Genomic DNA, 22,309 nt, shown 5'->3' on the forward strand with positions numbered 1-22,309 from the left:
AGGTTTTTGTTAGGGAAACTGCACCAATACAGCAAACAGAAACATTTAGGAATTAAATCAATGTATGGTATGTTATGCCACCATAACATTTGTATTAATATTACTAAAATGATTATGAGAAATTTGGTTGGCTTTGTACTAGACAACCAGAAATGAGATCCATACCTTGGAAGTCCTGGTCCCAAACTGTATTTGCTTTTACAGAACTTGTTTCTTTTTACCTCCAGTACTTTTTTTTTTTAAACAAAGATTTCCTTTCATCAGAATTGTTCCTATAATGTGTAATCCTATCTCCATAAACAGTGCTTGCCCTATGTCTAGCCAGATGAATATGCAATTTGCATGTTGCTGATTAAAGGGAAAGTGTATATGAATGTCTGGTCATATTTAAAAAGGAAATCTCAAAAGCTGACAAAATATCTTCCCCTTTTCTATACAGTCCAACAGCTTGAGTACTTGTACATCCACTAAGCCTTATGCCACATCTTTTTAACAAAGAATGTGTGAAAAGCAGCCAGGAAGACTTTGGCTTCATGGATCTGCATGAAATGAATGCCCCATGAGAGCTTCTTCCTGCTCCTCCACTCCTCTTTCAGAATCCCTGGCTGCTGGTATTTGAATGATGTAGCAATAGGAGCTCGTGGGATTTCCATGCAGCAGTGAGAAGAAGCCTAGTTTCAGATCATAATAGACCAGCTACTGGTGAGAATGTTATCAGTCAGCTTTTACATTGGTGCCTTGGAAAGGGATTGAGGATTGGGGGTAGGGAGCAAAGGAGAAACTGGGTAGGAGAAGATACTGTACCTTGTCAGTTTCCTGAGTTACACGGGGAGCCATAGAGATATTTATTCTGAACTATGTGAATAGGAGCCATTGGTAAAAAGGAATGTTCTTTCAAGAATGGCAGGTTGAGACTAAGACAGCTACTGCTGATGTGGTCAAAAGAGGTCATTTGGCATACTTACATCTTAAAGTGTGCTTAGAGATGTGTTCACAAAATCTTTAATTTCTGGAAGTAAATTTTGTGGAAGCACATTGTTTTCCCAGAACATCTCAAAATTGCACATGTGAATAAAACACTGTCTTCTAGTTCTGAAACCAGTGAATGCATTCATCTATATTAGGTTTTTCATCTAGGTCATGTATTTAGCAGAGTTCAAAATAATAGTTTAAATGGTCAAAAGGCAACATTTCTTCCTTCCTCAGATGGACATTTATCTGAAATTAACTCATTTTTCTTCCACCAATAGAATTAGACAATTCATTTGACCAAGCTACTTTACTTTTTATGTTTATTTTACATTTGTTACCGGGAAATTGGTTTTCTTGCCCAACACACAGATGTTTGCATTGTGTAGTATCAGAAAATGACAGTCAATCATCTAGGTTATAACCATTGGTTAGGTTGTAGATGTCCCAGTCTGGGACAGCCAGGAACATTCTTAGGAAAGGTGGCACTTGACTTTGGTCTTTAAATGTTATTATGAAGTCATGATTTGAAATAGAGAGCCTAGTTTGTGAAATATGTGAAGGTCAAAATGCAGAACACATTTAGGAAACTGAAATATTTTGTGTGAATTTAGTATGGAGGGTTTGAGTAGGGGAGGGATAGAAGACAGGGATGAGGCTGGAAGGTGGAGGTCAGGGTTCACAGAGGGCATAGAGGTGTGTTTTACTTCACATGGCATAATACCAACAGTGCCTGTTTTTTTTTAATAGGAGTCCAGTAAGTATTTCTTTTTTTTTAATGCTTATAACTTATATGGTTTCTTTTTTAAAAATGTATTTATTTTAATTGGAAGCTAATTGCTTTACAATATTGTGGTGGTTTTTGCCATACATTGACATGAATCAGCCATGGGTGTGCATGTGTCCCCATCCTGAACCCCCTCCCACCTCCCTCCCCATCCCATCCCTCTGGGTTGTCCCAGAGCACCTGGCTTTGAGTGCCCTGTTTCATGCATCAAACTTGGACTGGTGATCTATTTCACATATGGTAATACACATGTTTCAATGCTATTCTCAGTATTTCTCGAGTAAATGAATGTAGAGACAAATGGATAGATAGATGGAATGAATATTATTATATTTTAAAAATATTTTAAAACTTTTAAATTGAAGTATAGTTGATTTACGGTGTGTTGATTACTCACTGTACTGTGAAGTGACTCAGTTATACATCTGTATACATTCTTTTTTGAATATATTCTTTTCCGTTATGGTTTGTGATAAGATATTGAATATATCTGTGTGCTGTATGGTGGGACCTTATTAATCCATTCTGTATGTAAAGGCTTACACCCACTAACCCCAATCTTCCACTCCATCCTTCTCACATGCATCCTACCCCTCCCATGCATCCTCCCTCTTGGCAACCATCCATCTGTTCTCTGTGTCCATGATTCTGTTTGTGTTTCATAGGTTTCATTTGTGTCTTTTTCTGATTTACTTTACTTAGTATGATAATCTCTAGTTTCATCCAGGTTGCTGCACTTAGAATTATTTTGTTCTTTTTTATGATTGAGTAGTATTCAATTGTGTGTATGTACCATATCTTCTGGAGAGGGAAATGGCAACCCACTCCAGTACTCTTGCCTGGAAAATCCCATGGATAGAGGAGCCTGGTGGGCTGCAGTCCATGGGGTCGCACAGAGTTGGACACGACTGAGCAACTTCACTTTCACTCACTATATCTTCTTTAAATCATCTGTCAATAGGCATTTAGGCTGTTTCCGTGTCTTGGCTATTACAAATATTCCAATCCCAAAGAAAGGTAGTGCCACGGTGCACTGGGACAACCCAAAGGGATGGGATGGGGAGGGAGGTGGAAGGGGGCATTTGGGATGGGGGACACATGAAACCCATGGCTGGTTCATGTCAATGTTTGACAAAAACCACCACAATGTTGTAAAGTAATTAACCTCCAATTAAATTAAATAAACTAATTTAAAAAAGAAAGGCAATGCCAAATATTGTGAATATTCCAATCCCAAAGAATGGCAATGTCAGAGTGTTCAAACTACTGTACAGTTGCACTCATCTCACATGATAGCAATGTAATGCTCAAAATTCTCCAAGCCAGGCTTAAACAGTACATGAACGGTGAACTTCCAGTGTTCAAAATGGATTTAGTAAAGGCAGAGGAACCAGAAATCAAATTGCCAACATCCGTTGGATCATAGAAAGAGCAAGAAAATTCCAGAAAACCATCTACTTCTGCTTTATTTACCCCAAAGCCTTTGACTGTGTGGATCACAACAAACTGTGGAAAATTCTTAACGAGATGGGAATACCAGACCACCTGACCTGCTTCCTGAGAAATCTGTATGCAGATCAAGATGCAACAATTAGAGCTGGACATAGAACAACAGATTGATTCCAAATCAGGAAAGGAGTATGTCAAGGCTATATACTGTCACCCTGCTCATGCAACTTATAAGCAGAATACATCATGGGAAATGCCAGGCTGGATGAAGCACAAGCTGAAATCAAGATTGCTGGGAGAAATAGCAACAACCTCAGATATGCAGATGACACCACCCTTATGGCAGAAGATGAAGAACTAAAGAGCCTCTTGATGAAAGTGAAAGAAGAGAGTGAAAAAGTTGGCTTAAAACTCAACATTCAGAAAACTAAGATCATGGCATCTGGTCCTATCACTTCACGGCACATAGATGGGGAAACAGTGGAAACAGTGAGAGGATTTATTTATTTATTGGCTCAAGAATTACTGCAGATGGTGACGTCAGCAATGAAACTAAAAGACACTTGCTCCTTGGAAGAAAAGCTATGACTAACATAGCATAATAAAAGGCAGAGACGTTACTTTGCCAACAAAGGCCCATCTAGTCAAAGCTATGTTTTTTCCAGTAGTCATATATGGATGTGAGAGTTGGACCATAAAGAAATCTGAGTGCCGAAGAACTGATGCTTTTGAACTGTGGTGTTAGAGAAGACTCTTGAGAATATCTTGGACTGCAGGGAGATCCAACCAGTTAATCCTAAAGGAAATCAGTCCTGAATATTCATTGGAAGTTCCAGTGCTGAAGCTGAAACTCCAATACTTTGGCCACTTGATCCAAAGAACAGACTCACTGGAAAAGACCCTGATGATGGGAAAGATTGAAGGCGGGAGGAGAAGGGGATGACAGAGGATGAGATGGTTGGATGGTATTGTTGACTCAATGGATATGTGTTTGAATATACTCTGAGAGTTGGTGATGGACAGGGAAGCCTGGCTTGCTGCAGGCCATGGGGTTGCAGAGAGTCATAGATGACTGAGTTAACAGAACTGATTGACCAGGCCTTCTTTAAGTCATTTGTCGGTGGACATTTAGGTTGCTTCCATGTCTTGGTTATTGTGAATTAGTGCTGCTATGAACATAGGGGTACCTGTTACCTCTTTGAACTCTCATTTTTGTCTGGATATATGCCAGACAAAAAATTTTATTTTTAGTTTTCTGAGGAACCTACATACTCTTTTTCACAGTGGGTGCAACAACTTACATGTAATAAACATGATGAGGATATTAATTTCTCTTATAGGCAAGGAGAGGTCATTGCAAACCTTTAAACAGGATAAGAATATCAGATGTATGGCTCTGATGGAAAAATTTGAGGGTTGGATGATTGAGGGATTAACTAGGGTCAGGGAGGTCACTGAAGTTGCAGCATACTAGGCTGCTGAGAAGTTCTAAGGAAAATTTTGTCTAAGATGGAAGAGCCCTGCGAGAAAGAGCTAGATATGAAGCAGAAGCATTGGATAATGCTGACTTTTGGCTTTCGGGAGTGGAGAGTTAAGGATGATTGGCTGAGCAACTGATTCAGACCAGCCTTTGAAGCAGTTGTGTCAGATTTAGGTAGAGACATTCTGTAAGTCATAAGAGACATAGGTCTCAAAGTCATATGTAAAAGTTGAGTGTTTGGGACATGGCAGTGGGAATTATTAGGCTATAAGTGACATTTGAGAAGGAAGAAACATGGGAATGGAATTTTGAGGGTCATTAAGTGTATAGGCATGTCCAAAAAGAAGCTAAAATTACAATAAGAGGGAGACTCAAAATAGCAACCAATTAAGAGAGGGCCAGGAAGAAGTGCAACTGCCTATTCCTTATTCATTGAGACTTTTTGAGTAATGTCATCTTTTGGAGTTACTGAATGTAATTTTTTTCAGTCTGTTTGGAATTTTCACTGATTATGATACTCAAATACAATTGGTGGCTGATTTAATCTGATTGTGCTGTTTCACTTGGCTTAATGGCCTGGTTAACCATGATGGTGTGGTCACTCTCCTAGAGAGGGATATCCTGGAGTGTGAAGTCAAGTGGACCTTAGGAAGAATTACTATGAACAAAGCTAGTGCAGATGATGGAATTCCAGCTGAGCTATTCAAAATCCTAAAAGATGATGTTGTCAATGCACTGCATTCAGCATGTCAGCAAATTTAGAAAACGCAGCAGTGGCCACAGGACTGGAAAAGGTCAGATTTCATTCCAATACCAAAGAAGGGAAATGCCAAAGAATGTTCAGACTACTGAACAATTGAGCTCATTTTACATGCCAGCAAGGTAATGCTCAAAATCCTGCAAGCTAGGCTTTAGCAGTAAGTGAACTGAAAACTTCTAGATGTACAGGCTGGGTTTCAAAGAGGCAGAGATACTGAAGATCAGATTTCCAACATTCGTTGGATCATGGATAGAGCAAGGGAGTTCAGAAGAACATCTACTTCTGTTTCACTGAATACACTAAAGCCTTTGACTATGTAGATCACACACAACAAACTGTGGAAAATTCTTAAAGAGGTGGGAGTACCAGACCACCTTACCTATCTTCTGAGAAACCTGTATGTGGATCAAGAAATAGCAGAAATGGACATGAAACAACTGACTAGTTCAAAATTGGGAAAAGAGTATGACAAGGCTGTATATTGTCACTCTGCTTATTTAACTTCTCTGCAGAGAACATGATGTGAAATGCTAGGCTGGATGAATCCCAAGCCAGAATCAAGATTGGCCTGGAGAAATATTAACAGCCTCAGATATGCAGATGATACCACTGTAATGGCCGAAAGTGAAGAGGAACTAAAAGAGTCTCTTGATGAGGGTGAAAGGGGAGACTGAAAAAGCTGGTTTGAAACTCAGCTTTCAAAAACCTAAGTGCATGGCGTCTGGTCCCATCACTTCATGGTAAATAGGCGAAAAGTGGAAGCAGTGACAGATTTTATTTTCTTGGGCTCCAGAATTCACTATGGATGGTGACTGAAGGCATGAAATTAAACACAGCTTCTTGGAAGGAAAGTTATGACAAACCTAGACACCATATTAGAAAGGTGAGAGATACTTTGCCAACAAAGATCCGTATAGTCAAAGCTATGGTTTTCCTCGTATGGATGTGAGAGTAGGCCTGCAAAGAAGGCTGAGTACTGCTTTTAAACTGTGGTGTTGAAGAAGATGCTTGAGAGACCCTTGGACAGCAAGGAGATCAAACCAGTCAATCATAAAGGAAATCAACCCTGAATGTTCATTGGAAGGACTGTTGCTGAAGCTCTAGTACTTTGATCACCTGATATGAAGAGCCGACCCATTAGAAAAGACCTTGATGCTGGGAAAGATTGAAGGCAGGAAGAGAAGGGGGTGGAAGAGGATGAGATGGTCAGATAGCATTCATGAGTGGGTGCTAAGTCACATCACCAACTAATTGAACATAGATTTGAGCAAACTCTGGGATATAGTGGAGGACTGAGGAGCTTGGTATGCTGCAGTTCATGGGGTTGCAGAGTCGGACATGACTTTGTGGACTGAACAACGACAAGTGGATATCTCTGACCGTGGTTTGTGATATTTTTCAGAGGCTTCATTGTCCCTTTATGTTAATATTATCTTTATCTTATTGATACTAGGTGAATAGTTTCCCTCATATTCTAACTTTCAAATAATACGAATGACACCGGTTTTCAGTTAAGATCAGACACAAAACTAGAAAAAACTGGACAAACTTAAGTGAAAATGTAAGACATTTTCCAAGAAGAAGAAAGAGTAGTAAGATAGGGGGTCATCCACACAAATCCCAAGAGATGAGAAAATTGTCTTTTCCCTTCCTGTTTTTTTGAAGACTGATTTCTCTCTTGGGGGTTATCTTCTACTCAGAGAGACCAGGTGAGTCAAACTTAGTCCCACTGGGCATTTGTCTAGATCCCCAAATTTGATTCTATTTAGCACAAATTGTCATCCTGCGCTGAACAGCAGGGTCTGCTATTCTCCGGGTCATTTTGTCAGGGCTTTGTGGGGGAATTCTCAGGACTTGAGGGCATTAAGTCATTTGTCTGCATTTCAGTCATCACCCGCCCACTCTTTCAGGACTGAGAAAGCCCCCCCTGCCCCTTCTAGAAAATCAGGGAAAGTGTGGCATGAAAGGAAAGAAATCAATTTTACAAATAATAACAAATAGTAATAAAGTAAATGGGATCATAGGAACAAATTAAGAAATGAATTGGACTTTTTTTTTTTGCTTTACCTCACAAATTGGTTTTTATAAATAAGACATTAATGAATATATAAATCTGGTTTCCACTTATACCATTAATTTATTATCTCTTCCAGAGACATATTATATAGCTATTTAGATTCTATTAAAAGCCTTAGTTGAATTTTGAGCTTATTTATGAAATGAGGACTAGGTGTCCAAGTTTTCTCCAACATCATGACCCACTGCCTATTTTTATTATTTACTTACTGAGACTGATTAAAAAGACGATGTTACTGTTTTCTTTAAATTTAGGGTATATACTGGGGACTTCCCCAGTGGTCCAGTATCTAAGACTGTGTTCCCAAAGTAGGGGGCCCAGGATCAATCCCTGGTCAGGGAGCTAGATTGCACACAACCCAACTAAGAGCTCATATGCCACACAACAAATATCAAAGATCCCACATGCAGCAGCTAAGACCCAGCACAGCCAAAAAATAAATATTAAAAAAAATCAGAATGTACATTACTCTGTCTATAAACTTAAGAGTTAAGATACTGAAATATGGAGGGAAAGATCATTACGTGGTCAGGGTACAGAGTAATAATCCTGACTGTGCTTTACTGTGGACCCTGTGAGGTCCTGGTTTATTTAACCCTGAATTAAGCTTAATGTGAAGACTGTAGGGTTTCATAATTTTTAGGTACATTTCATGAGATTTTTCTCATCCTTTTCTCAAATGTGAGCAGGTTCCTTACTGGTCAAGGCAAGGTAATACACAATACAGTGAGATATACTTTCATTTAATAGTCATGGGATTTCTTCTGTGTTTCAGGAACTGTCATTGGTATAATGAAAGCAATAGGGAGTAAGATGTGTCCCTTTAGGAGTTTGGATTCCTTGTCACAGTCTACTCTGGAGACAATGCAAACCAACTATGATATCATTAGATAATCATTTACACCAGACAGAATCTTAAAAATGGATTTATTTATTCAGTTGCATACATATACTCATTTATTCCACAAAAGATTTGATAGAATATACACACACACTTAGAATATATACACACAAACACAGTTGAAGAGAAAGAGAAATATGGGTAGTAAGAGAATAAAGTTACAGTTACCAAGGGGAAGAGTGTGGGGGAGGATAGGCAGTTTGGGATCAACATGTACACACTACTATCCTTAACAAGTGCAGGGAACTCTGCTCAATATTATGTAACAACCTAAATGGGAAAAGATTTTGAAAAAGAATAGATACATGTATATGTGCAACAGAATCACTTTTCTGTACAACTGAAACTAACATAGCATTGTTGACCAACTATACTCAAATATAAAATAAATTCAAAAAACCCCCAAAACCAAGATAAAATTTCACCTAGAAACGTAGATCATTTGGGTCCATCCAGTGTGGTTACTATGGATGGTTAGAAAATTTGTTCTGTTAGCTTCCCAGGGGCCAAGACAAAGAGAAAAACAGAGTTATTTACAAAGTCAAGTGTCCAGAAGGTAATAGCACCTTTTCAATGATGTCACCCGTGGTTTACTGGTCACTTACATTTCTCAGTTGATTCTCCCAACTGTGAAAAAAAAAAGGAAGAATGAAAAGGTTAAGTAACTTGCTCAAGGATCCACATATAGTAAACAGCACAGCCAAGATTGGAAGTCGTGGTTGTTGGACTTCCAAGCCTGACCCCCACATCACCTATTCTACTGTCCTCTCCTCTAACGCCCATTGTCTCACAAGACTCTGGGAGTAACTATGCCTGGAATCCCTCTAAGGTGATATGTAAGAGGCTTTTCCAAAATGCCGTGGTGACAGAGGAAATATTTCTGCCTGTATACGTGAGAGGAGTCAGTGAATTCTTAGAAACACTGTCATGTATGTACTCTTAATATTTAATTTGTATGGTTTTGAAAAACAGTTTTTACAGTCACCTGGATTTATTCCTGGTGGTTTTCTCCTAGACATGCAATCACACTGCCCTACATGTCAACTTTTTGTTTCTTTCTATATAGCTTAACAATTCTAGAAACTATAACATTGGTTATGGAGATTGTCTCACAAAGCTCATATTTTAAAAAATTATCTATAATGCTCATAAAATATTTAGAAACATGCCAAAATTTGGTTGCAACAAGTCATATTTCTTTAATCAATAGGCCAAGGATAAATGTACTATTTTAGACCTGTGTTTGAAGGCTGGGAATCAGTAAAATGGTATATTTTTCTTTTGATTGCATAAATGCTTTGTGGTGTTGCTGAAATATCTTAATTGCTTTTATGAATGTATTTAATGAGTTCCATTTAAAACGCGATGTTATTTACCTTATGGGATTACATGACTCATTCCATCCAGACACTCCACAAACCCAAAGGAACATTGCTTTTTGCCTGCGGTGCAGGGTGAACCAGAAATCTCTAACCAACTGTTAGTCGCTTGCCTCTGTCTGTGTGAGCTGTGTGCTGTGCCCACAGGAGATCTGGTCTGGGGACTCTGTCCAGGAGCCTCTGGTCTGGAATCGAGGCTTAATTGAATAACAGCAGGGGCTTCAGCTAGAAGAGATGAGATGGCCAGTCAAGATGGCCACAAGGTCAAGAAACTGCCTCAGAGGAAGCAATGTTTATGTCACTGAGTTGGTGGAAGATCAATTTCCAACAGTTAGCGAGTTGCTGAGAAGAGTTTTGCTTTATTATGGAGTGAGAGAAAGTGAAGCTTGGGGGAACCCCTACTATGCTAGAACCCTTCTAATCACTTTAACTCATAGCCAGAGCTTTCATTTTTCTTTGAAATACTTTTTTGCCATGATTTTATACTCTATTCATAATACTTGGGATTAAGTAATAATAAGAGCTGATTCTAAAGAACACCTGCTATATGCCAGGCCCAGGACTAACACATTTACGTCAAGGATCTCATTTTGTCTTCCCAGCTACTCTATGCAGTAGGTATTATTAATATTACTATTACAGTTTCACAAATGAAGAAACAAAGGTTTGCTGACTTTGCTCAAGGTTATACAAGTATTGACTACAAGCAGGAGAATTTCATTGAGTTATCTTGTCATTTATATATTCATTGTTTTGAATCTACTTTATTGTTTTCATTTACATATAGTAAAATTTGCTTTTTTGTTTACTGGTTTTTATTTTGCTGTTTTTATTTTATTTTATTTTATTGTTTGTTTTTTGGCCACACCGCAAGGCATGTGGGATCTTTGTTCCCGGACCAGAGACCAAACATGCATACCCTGCATTGGAAGCATGGAGTCTTAATCACAGGACCACCAGGAAAGTCCCCAAATTTGCTCTTTTGAAATGTTTATTTTGAGTTTTAACAAATCTTTACCATCATGTAAACTTTACTCCAATCACCATGTAGATGGGGATATTTCCACAACCTCAGTAACTGCCTGCCTGCCCCTTCCAGTACATCCTTTTCCCTACCTCATAGTCAGTGGTCATCAGATTGAATTCTGTCCCTTTAGCTTGGCCTTTTCTAGAATATTGTAATAATGCAATAGTCTGGTTTTGGTCTTAGGTTCTTGGATTCTTTCACTTAGTGCAGTGTTTTTTTTAAAGATTTATCCATGTTGTAGGTATTAGTAGTTTGTATTTTTCCATTGCTGATACTATTCCATTGTATGGAGGTGCCACCATTTATTCCTTCATTTACCACTTGATGGATACTTTGGTTGTTGCCAGTTCTGGGTTACTATGAATAAAGCTGCTATTAACATTTGTGTAAAGGTCATCATATGGACATATGTTTCACGTCTTTAGAGTGAGATTGCTAAATCCTGTGGTATGTATTTAACTTTATTAGAAGCTGCCAGTTTTCCAAAGGGGCTGCACCATTTTCTGTAAGAGTTTCCATTGTTCCACATCATTATCATTTACTAATGTCTATCTTTTAAATTTTAACCATTCTTATAGAGGTGAAGCAATGTCTTATTGTGATTTTACATTGTATTTTTCCTAATGACTAATGATGCAACATCTGTTCTGAAAATGCTACACACTGAGTGAGTCCAACTGTAGGACATTCTGGAAAAGGCATAACAATGGAGGCAATAAAAAGATCAATGGGTGCCAGGGTTGAGGGGTGAGGGAGGGATGAATAGCCCAGACACAGAAGACTTTTAGGCCAATGAAAATACTCTGTATGATATTATAATAATGTATGTATATTATTACACATCTGTCCAAATCCATAGAATGTACAACATCAAGAGTGAATTCTAGTAAACAACATATGTACTTTGGTTGATTATGGTGAGTCAGTGTAGGTTTTTTTCTCCTGTTAAAAATGTAGCATTCTGGGGACTTCCCTGATCTTCCAAAGAAGGGGGCATAGGTTTGATCCCTGGTCAGGGAATTAAGATCCCACATGCCACACTGTGTGGCCAAAAAAAACAGAAACAAAAACAAAAACAAAAACAAACCCATTCTGGTGAGTGACATTGATGATAGGAAAGGATATTTATAATATGGAATATTATTCATGTGTAGGGGCAGAGGGTATAGGAGAAATCCCTAGGCCACCCTCTTAATTTTGTTGTAAAGCTAAAACTGCTTTTAAAAATAAGACATTAAAAAAGTAAAATGAGTTAAAAATTTGGAGTGTCTTATTATTGAGAATTCTTTATATAGTCTTGATATAACCTCTGTCATTTATTTGTCATTCATTCATTCTACTTCCTACCAAACAATAAGCATTTATTGCTTCTTTCTTATTTAACACTTTACTAGGTTAAATAGTTTTCCTCAAAAATTTAAGTCTAGCTAGAACCTCAGAATGTGACAGTATCTGGAAATAGGTTCTTTGCAGAGGTAATTCATAAGGATCTCAAGATGAAGTCGTTCTTCAGATAACATGGGCTCTAAATCCAATGACTAATGTTCTTCTGAGGAGAGGACACAGAAACAGAATAGACCATGTGAAGAGGAAGGCAGAGGTTGGAGTTATGCACCACAAACCAATAACAACAAAATCTGGAGAAGGCAAAGAAAAATTCTCTCCAGAACTTTCTAGGGGGCATATCCCTGCTGACATCTTAATTTCACACTCCTGGTTCCCCAAACTATAAGAGAATGTATTTCTAGTGTTTTAAACCCCCAAGTTGGTGTTGATTTGTTGTAATAGCTCTAGATGAATACAGATCCTATTTCAGGAAATTTTAGCTAAAATAATACGCATTGTCTATAAAAAGTTCAAAGAATGATGATACAAAATAAGCCAAGAGCTATTTACTGAAAGCATCTGCAGCATTTTTACAGAATCAGTAATATTTGAAATTATTTTTGAAAGGATGAGTCAGCATTGCCTGGTCAGATGGAGGGTAGGAATAAGTTGCAGAGAGGCAAGATAAGCAGAGCAGATGGAGCAGAGTTGTTGAGCCTGAGAGGACGCGGTGGGGATGAAAATAGTGCAGATCTCACAGAACAAAGAAGGGGGTGGTGATGTATGGTCAGGCCATTTAGATGGCTCTTCTCTTGCTCTCTGTGCATGCTCTGCTCAGCCAGGCCCTGCTTTACTCACCGGACTCTCCATTCTTAATTGTAGGGCTTTAGTAACCATCTAGGTGCTTGCCCCCCACCCCCCTCTTCCCCACCGCAGTCCATGGTTCCCCTGGTAACTATGAGCCAATTGGAAGTCAAATCCCCCTATCAATGGTAGACTCCTCCCCCTCAATAGCGTCAGCCGTCATCAGTGTTGTTGCTGGGCCCTTTGGTTTCAGCCCTGTAAGATTCCCCATCGGATCAACCACTGGTGTGTCTCCGTGTTTTCTGGCTCTTTGGACTCGGCTGGACAACCACAACATTAGCAGGCCTGTAAGGTGCAGCATAGCAGGTAGTAAATAAGATGGAGAGGCAGGCAGGTGGAAATAATCTGAAACGACTTGTATGCCATGCTCAAGAGTCTTTGTTTTTGTAGGCAATCTAGAAGAAGCCAAGGCCTTCAAATGGAAAACAACGTAACCAGACTACAGTACACTGAAATGATGACGAACTCCAGTGCCCGGACCTGAATCCAAGCTCTGCTGTTTTTTAGATATGTAAACTTAGGCAAGTTTCTTCTCATTTGCCTCTCGTCTATAAAACAGAGATAATACAGGCAAAGCGCTAATGTGAGACGTAAATAAATTAAGCAAACATAATTCTTAGAATGGTGTCTGGCCTAGTCTTGGCCCTTAATCAAATGTTACTTTATTTTCTAGTACAAGAGTTAAGTATTAGTTACTCTAATGTGCGACCCCATGAACTGTGGTCTACCAGGCTCCACTTTCCATGGATTACTCCAGGCAAGATTACTGGAGTGGGTTGCCATTTCCTTTTCCAAGGGATCTTCCTCACCCAGGGTTGGAATCCAGGTTGCCTGCATTGCAGGCAGATTCTTTACCATCCCAGTCACCAGGGAAGTCCATTTTCTAGTAGGCATTTTGTGAATAAAAAGCTCACTCTGGCAACAATGTTCAAATACTGAGTTACAAACAGTCATAAAGTGGTAACATTCAAGAAAAGTCTGAATAATGAAGTGAGGAGGAAGGAGAGATTTTTGGAGACATTTCTTAGGTAGAATCAAAGGGCTGTATTGATCAATGTGATGTGAAGAATGAGGAAAAATGGAAAGCTGTTGGCTCAAAGATTTCTTTTACACAGGAGGTACTTAGGTTGTTTAGCAGGAATATGGGGGTTGAGAGCTATATGGGGGGGTGGAGGATACATTTTATTTTAGCCATGGTAAGTTAAAAGTGACTGCAACAGGCAAGAAGTTTAGAAAACAGTTTGGAAGGCATGCTAAAATAAAGAGAATAGGTGAAAATCTTAAAATGATTCTTAAGCCCTCTTGATGAGAATCATCTGGTGTTCTTGTTAAACATGTGAATTTGTCAGTTCAGTTCAGTCGTTCAGCCATGTCTGACTCTTTGAGACCCCATGGACCACAGTATGCCAGGCTTCCCTGTCCATCACCAACTCCCAGAGTTTACTCAAACTCATGTCCATTGAGTTGGTGACGCCATCCACCATCTCATCTGTCGTCCCCTTCTCCTCCTGTCTGTGTGAATCCATAGTTCCCTGTCAAATCCCACTGAAAATAACTAGCTAGCAGGACTTAAGGAACTGCATTTTAAGAATTCTTCCTAGGTGATACTTGTGCATATAAGAATCTTTGGTTTCTGGAAAGCCTGTAAGTCTCCAATTCTGGCTGTGCACTAGAATCATCTTGGGAACTTTAAAAAATGGTGATGCCTAGGCTTCACCCCCAAGAAATTTTACCTTCATTGGTCTCAGGTAGGGCTCCAGCTTCAGCCTGTTTAAAAATGACCCCTCAGGTGATTCTAATTTGCAGCCTAGTGCTAATAAACTTGCCCCAGGTGATTCTTATTTGGAACTACAAACAGAAAGGGAAAATAATACTTGAAGGCTGTAGGAAGAACCTGAAAATCTACAAAGGATTTCTGTAAAAGACAGAAATGAAGTTATCTGGAAGTCAGGTAAGGAATGGTTTTTTAAAAACTAGGAATAGGTAACATTAACAAGCTTGGTAGATAGTGACAGAAACAGGACTGAAAAGAAGCTAGTGCACTTGACCGAAAGGAGAGAAGTGATTTAGGGAGGGTGTCTTCAGTGGGGTGGCACAGGTACAAGAACAAGAGAAAGGTTGTGGCCACGGAGACAAAGAACAGGTTCTGCTTGAAGGGACATAACATCTTACAGCAAGAACAAAATTACTCTTCTCTTTATAAATATTAAATATAAATGAATGAATAAAAAATGTACATATGAATGAAAAGTGTTTAGAATCCTTTAGTTCAAAAAAAGCACCAGGGGAGATGTTGAAGCCCTAATCTTAAAGTATGTTTCAAGGAGCAACATCTGGAAGGAGAAGAAATTGAGAGTTTTAGATGTAGAGTTAAGAGACAGTGCTCTTCTTGGGGAAGAGTGGTAAGGATGAGAGGGATCATCTGCAGGGATAGGAGCATGTTTATCATGTGCTGTGAAAGGGGGATTTTGGAGGGCTTGAGGGAGTGTGGATTGTTATCTTGGGGAGGGGAATGCATGATGAATGTAAACACTATAAACTGAATTGAAGTTTAGTTAAGAAAAATAAATACATTTCTTACACACCTCAACTACAGAGTTTGAAGGTACTAGAATGCACTTCCTATATTTCTGCTTGATGGGCTCTCAGACCCTGATTAGCACAAGAATAAGGGGAGCTGGGCAGAAACTCATTCCCAAACTACCGGACAGTGTTCAAGAGTGCCATTGAACTAGTGATAGTGCCAGCAAACCGTATAGCCAGGTGTTTTCTGCAGCAACAGTTAGCAGTTTATACATGGGAAATAGAAGGCTACATCTGAATGAGGACAGGCAGGATAGGGCGGAAAAACAAGTAAGGAAGTTGGAGCATTATTAAGGTGTTTGAGGTAATGAGTCTGAGATGTAGGCAGGATTATGTGGTGGAGTGACCAGCCTGGGATAGTGAAGGATGACAATACAGGGATTAATAGTCTTCGTGAGCTCTTGCTGTTGGCTTAATAGAAGTGAAGGAATGAGAAAGAAAGGAATGGAGGTTACAAACAGTGAGTCGAATTTCTTAGATTTCAGAAGGGGGAGGATGTTGGTGACCACAGTGCCCTGGTGTAGTCTATTGCAGTTTGGAGCAGATTCATAGCAAAGTGGGATGAAAAATAAGAGACCGCATGCCTGGATTCTTGGTGAACTTGTACAGTGATTGAGGGTTGTGAGACAGCATGATGAATTTGATTAAGTCTGGGTTGAAGCCCAGGTTTGTAGCCTCTAAAGAGAAGCTGACTTGGACTGGAATCCTAACTCAGTTACCACCTGAGTAATTTTGGGCAGGTTATTTCTGTGAGCCTCAACTTTTTCCTTTATAAAAATATAGATAAGTTCTCTCCTAGTGGTTTTATTTCTAGGATAAAGTGCTTAGTAAAGGTTCTAGTACTTAAAAATGCCTGGGAGACATTAATTCTTTAGTTTCCGCCCAGCTCCCCTTATTCTTGTGCTAATAAGGGTCTGAGAACCCATCAAGCAGAAACATAGGAAGTGCATTCTAGTACCTTCAAACTCTGTAGTTGAGCTGTGTAAAAAATGTATTTGTTTTTTCTTAAGTAAACTTAATTCAGCTCATAGTTTTCTTCAAAACTGTAACTAAGTTTTTGTAGAGCATCCCTAGAAAGGAGACAATGATCTGAAGCATCTGGCCCACTGAGAAGGCCAGCACTGTTTCTTCCTTGCTCTTGATTCAAGCCTGTTGTCATGGAGACATCATCTTTCCCCTCACTCAGCGCAATACTGTGGGCTTATGGGAGACAGCCATTGCAGGGCACGGGTTGTATCTGTGAGGTCGTTGCTGGTCCTGCCCTGCCTAAACTCACTGTTGCCTTTCCTTCTTGGGGAAAGAAGGTATCACCACTTTGTGATACCTCTCCCCAGCAACAAGACATGTAATTATGCGCTCAAATTCCATAAAATGATCTTAGGAAGTTCTGACTTGGCAAAGGACCTGCCCTGCTGTTCAGTTTTCTGATATTTAAACAATTGTGGCTTTTCCCCCTTCCTTTCCCAGGTACCTGCACCCCTCCATAGCCTGTGTGCAAAGTTGCATGGGTTGGGGAGTGTTCTAGAACGGCTGATGGGAACCATGCTATTTACAGTTCTCAGTGTCTCTGCCCATAAGCATCTTCTGACTCTTCGCTCTCTTACAGGCTTTTTGTGGTTGTTCAGTTGCCAGGTCATGCCTGACTCGGTGATCCCGTGGACTGTATCCTGCCAGGCTTCTCTGTCCATGGAATCCTCCAGGCGAGAATCCTGGAGCGGGTTGCCATTCCCTGTGTCTCCTGCATTACAGGTGGAGTCGTTACTGCTGAGCCGTCAGGAAGCCACTGAGGGCTTCCGGTGCTGTGTGCTAAGTCGCTTGTAGTTTGTTGGTTCAGTTGCTTGGTTGTGTCCTACTAAGTCCCTGTGTCCAGACCCCATGGACTGCGGCATACCAGGCCTTGCTGTCTATCACCAACTCCCGTAGCTTGCTCAAACTCATGTCCATCAAGTCAGTGATGCCATCCAACCATCTCATCCTCTGTCGTCCCCTTCTCCTCCCGCCTTCATCTTTCCCAGCATCAGGGTCTAAGTCGCTTTAGTCATGTCCAAGTCTTTGGAAGCCTATAGACTGTAGCCTGCCAGGCTCCTCTGTCCATGGGCTTCTCCAGGCAAGAATACTGGAGTTGTTGCCATTTCTTCTTAAGAACTTTAGGCATTTTCAAATCAAAATCATGAAGAGAGCTCTCTTACCCTTGCCCATTTTTTCTACCCTATCTTAACCAACCTCTTCTGCCACCCAAGACAATAAGCAAACAGGTTGGCTACTTGGGAAGGAGGGAATGTGAGGCAAAGTGTTATTCTACAGAATTCAATCAATATTTTGGAAGGGTCAATCCTGTGCTTATGTCCTGTAAACTGTTCTTCTGATGTCCATGTACTCAAATCTCTTATCTAACCCAAGCCAGAAAAAAATTAGGGATAAATTCCAGACCAGGTCAGTGTGTCGTTTTGTAACTATGTAGAAATTGAATTGTAACTCCCAAAGAGAGAAAAAACCCTGGAATTAGTTTAAATAGCAGTATATTTTGCATTGTTTCCACACTGAACAGAAGACTTGTATATCTTGAATAATGAATACACATTTGGAGAAATTGTATAATATGGCAGAGTGTATGATGTAGATACTTGTCTCAATAAGCTTGCTCATTGTTCATTGGAAGAGTTCTTTATTCTTGTTTACCTTACAGTAGATGTTTCTCATTTTTATCAGTAAATAGCCTGATAAAGTATAATTGGCACAGATTGCTTAAGAACAGATGATACAATTCTTTTAAAATGTTCACAACTTTGTTAGCTTAATTACCCAGAAGGTGTTTATTATTGATCTCTTTTATATATACTTGTCTATAGCCTGGTGTGCTGCGATTCATGGGGTCGCAGAGTCGGACACAACTGAGCGACTGAACTGAACTGATATTTGTCAATCCCAGTCTCCCAGTTTATCACTCCCTACTTACCCAGGAGTAATTGTAAGTTTGTTTTCTATTTTTCTGCTTCTGTTTTGTAAACAAGTTAATTTATGCCATTTTTTAAGGTTTCACATAATAATCGTATGATACTTGTTTTTCTCTGTCTGACTTAATTCACTCAGTATGACAGTCCCTAAGTCCATTTGGGTTGCTGCAGATGACGTTGCGTGTTTCCATGGTCGAGTGACATTCTGCTGTGTAAATGTACCACATCTGTATTCATTCCTCCGTTGATGGACATGCGGGTTGTTTCCATGACCTGCCTATTGTAAATAGTGCTGCAGTGAACACTGGGGTGCATGTGTCTGTTTGAATTATATTTTTCTCTGGGTATGTGCCTAGTAGTGTGTTTGCTGGGTCTTATGGTAGTTCTATTTTTAGTTTTTTTAAGGCACCTCCATGCTGCTATCCATAGTGGCTTGGACCAGTTTACATTCCCACCAACAATCCTCTTTTCTCTACACCCTCTCCAGCATTTATTGTTTGTAATTTTTTTTTTTTATGCTGGCCATTTTGACTGGTGTAATATGATACTTCACTGTGGTTTTGATTTGTGTTTCTCTAATAATTAGTGATGTTGAGCATCTTTTGACATGCTTTTTAGCCATCTATATGTCATCATTGGAGAAATGTCTATTTAGATCTTCTGCCCACTTTTTGATTGGGCTGGCTTTTTTTTCTTTTATATTGAGCTGCATGAGCTGTTCATATATTTTGGAGGTTATTCTCTTGTTGGTTTCACTTTGATAGCAAATATTTTCTCCCATTCTAAGGGTTGTCTTTTTGTTTATGCTTTCCGTTGCTATACATAAAGCTTTTAAGTTTAAGTAGATTCCGTGTGTTTATTTTTATTTTCATTACTCTAGGAGGTGGATCAAAAAATATCTTGCTGCAATTTATGTCAAACAGTGTTCTGTCTGTGTTTTTCTTGAAGAGTTTTATAGCGTGCAGTCTTGCATTTAGGTCTTTAATCCATTTTTAGTTTATTTTTGTGTATGGTGTTAGGGAGTGTTCTCATTTCACTCTTTTACATGGAGCTGTCCAGTTTTCCCAGCACCACTTATTGAAGAAACTGTCTTTTTTTTCCATTGTATATTCTTGCCTCCGTTGTCATAGATTAATTAACCATAGGTGCATGGATTTCTGTCATCGCTTTCTATCCTGTTGTTCAGTCTCTGAGTCATGTCTGACTTTTTGACCCCATGGACTGTAGCATAACAGGCTTCCCTGCCCCTCACTATCCCTTGGAGTTTGCTCAATCTCATGTCCATTGAGTTGGTGATGCCATTCAACCATCTCCTCTCCTGTCAGCCCCTTGTATTCCTGCCCTCAATCTTTCCTAGTATCAGAATCTTTTCCAGTGAGTCAGCTCTTTGCATCAGGAGGTACCCTTGATCTAAATTTCTGTTTTGACAATACCATCCTGTCTTGATTACTTTAGCTTTGTAATATAGTCTCAAGTCAGCCCAATTCCTCCAGCTCTGTTTTTCTTAAGACAGTTTGCCCAAATAGAAACTGTAGAGAGAGAGTTTAAAATAGACAATTTCTGTCTAATGTACAATTTCTGCTATAAAAAACTGCATATTTAGAACTCACCAAACATCTGAAGAAAACTCAGCACTTAAAAGAGTAAAAAGTTTCTAACAGTTTGTACTAAAAAAATATGACTTCAGAGTAAATACAAGTAATATCCACGAGTAAGACTCAGGAAATTTGAACAGATTAAAGTCAGCAAAATTAAACTTTTGAAATATAAAGCTTAAAATCTTACTGGATTAGCCGAATAGCCATAGCCAAAAAGACCATTCATAAACTAGAAGATGAGCAAAGAATTACCCAGATATAGCATAATAGATGAAGAGAAATATGTATAAAATATGTGAGATAAATACATTAGGTTTAATTTATCTAATAAAATGGAGAGATTATAGAAGAGAAAATATCCAAAATACAAACATAAGGTAATTTCTAAAATGAATTGAGTTTTCAAAGTGAAATGGTTAACTATATCAGGCAACAAAAATTCTAAAGATGATACCACATCGAGAGTCAACACAGGGAATCTGCAGAGAAAAAATTGTAAAATTCCAAAGGTGGGAATGAGGGAAACCTTATTATCTACATGAGCATGATAATTACTTTGATATTAGTTTGACACTAGATTTGATATCCAGTAAAACTGGATGCAAGAGGGCAGTAGATCAAGATCTAAGTTCTTTGGACCGATAACTTGAAATCTAAGATCTATACCAAATCAGAAGTATAATTCAAATATGAGAATGAGAAAGTAACTTTCAACTATGTAAGAATCAAACATTTGACCTTTATAGACACTCTAGTAAAAATAAAGTGTTTCTTCAGCAAGAAGAAAATAGATGTAGGAGGTAGAAGTGGAATCCAAGAAGAAACATTCGGTGATGATAGTGAAATTCATGGATACATCCAGGTAAATGTTGATTCTTAATTTAAAATAAAATTTGGAACTAAAATTCCAAATGGTATCAAAACGACAGATGATAGAGAGTGAAGTGGAAGTAAAACTGTACTGAAATTCTTGATGTCTTTAGGGAAAACTTAGAAATTCTGACTACATGTTTAAAGAACAGTAGTGTGGAGGTAAAATATTGGATGATGATCATAAGAATATGAACAAAATATGTAATTTTTCACTAGCAAGGTAAGGAAAGCAGATTAGGAAACTTGTTCAAACCATATAAAGGCAGAAGCAGGGAAAAAGAATAGTATAAATAAATCTTAATGTATCAAGAATAACAAATATCCATGGATTAAGCTCACTTATTAAAACAGATACTGATTTCTTCCTTTTATTAATTTTTTTTTGAATGACAACATTTACAGAATGGAACAATCACATTTTACACAAATTGAACATACGTTTTCATAAGTTGAACACACTGAATAAATAGCATCAAAATCATGAAATCGACAGGCCTTCAAAAACGTTGTCTTCCTATCATCCCTCTTAACTCTGCTTCCATTTAGACATTACCTCTTCTAAGGGAAAACACTACATTGACTTCTGTTATGATAGATTAGTCTTACCTGATTTTGAATTTTAAGTACAGTCTGCATCATGTCCTCTTTCAGGGATAACTCTGGGCTTCCCTGATAGCTCAGTTGGTAAAGAATCCACCTGCAATGCAGGGGACCCCAGTTTGATCCCTGGGTTGGGAAGATCCCCTGGAGAAGGGAAAGACTACCCACTCTAGTATTCTGGCCTGGAGAAATCCATGGACTATATAGTCCATGGGGTTGCAAAGAGTCAGACATGACTGAGTGACTTTCACTTTCACTGCGCTTCAGTGGTGGTTCGGCTGATAAAGAATCTGCCTGTAATGCAGGAGACCCAGGTTTGATCCCTGGGTTGGGAAGATCCAGATCCTGGAGAAGGAAATGGCAAGCCACTCCAGTATACTTGCCTGGAAAATCCAATGGGCAGAGGAGCCTGGCAGGCTACAGTCCAGGGGGTCATAAAGAGTCAGGCACAACTGAGCGACTTCACTTTCTTTTCTTTCTGTCACTCAAAGGCATGTGTGTGAGATTCAAACAGGTCATTGCGTATAATGTAGATTTTTCATTCTCACTGCTGCATAGTTTTATTGTATGAATATTAAAACAATCTATTGTTTTTCCATTCCACTGATGATGAACATTTGACTCTCTTTATCTTTTATATTTTGTCCTACCTCCTTTCGAAGATGATGGGCTGCTTTTCTGG

Source organism: Odocoileus virginianus, chromosome 11 (genome assembly GCF_023699985.2).
Source record: "Odocoileus virginianus isolate 20LAN1187 ecotype Illinois chromosome 11, Ovbor_1.2, whole genome shotgun sequence".
Lineage (NCBI taxonomy): Eukaryota > Metazoa > Chordata > Mammalia > Artiodactyla > Cervidae > Odocoileus > Odocoileus virginianus.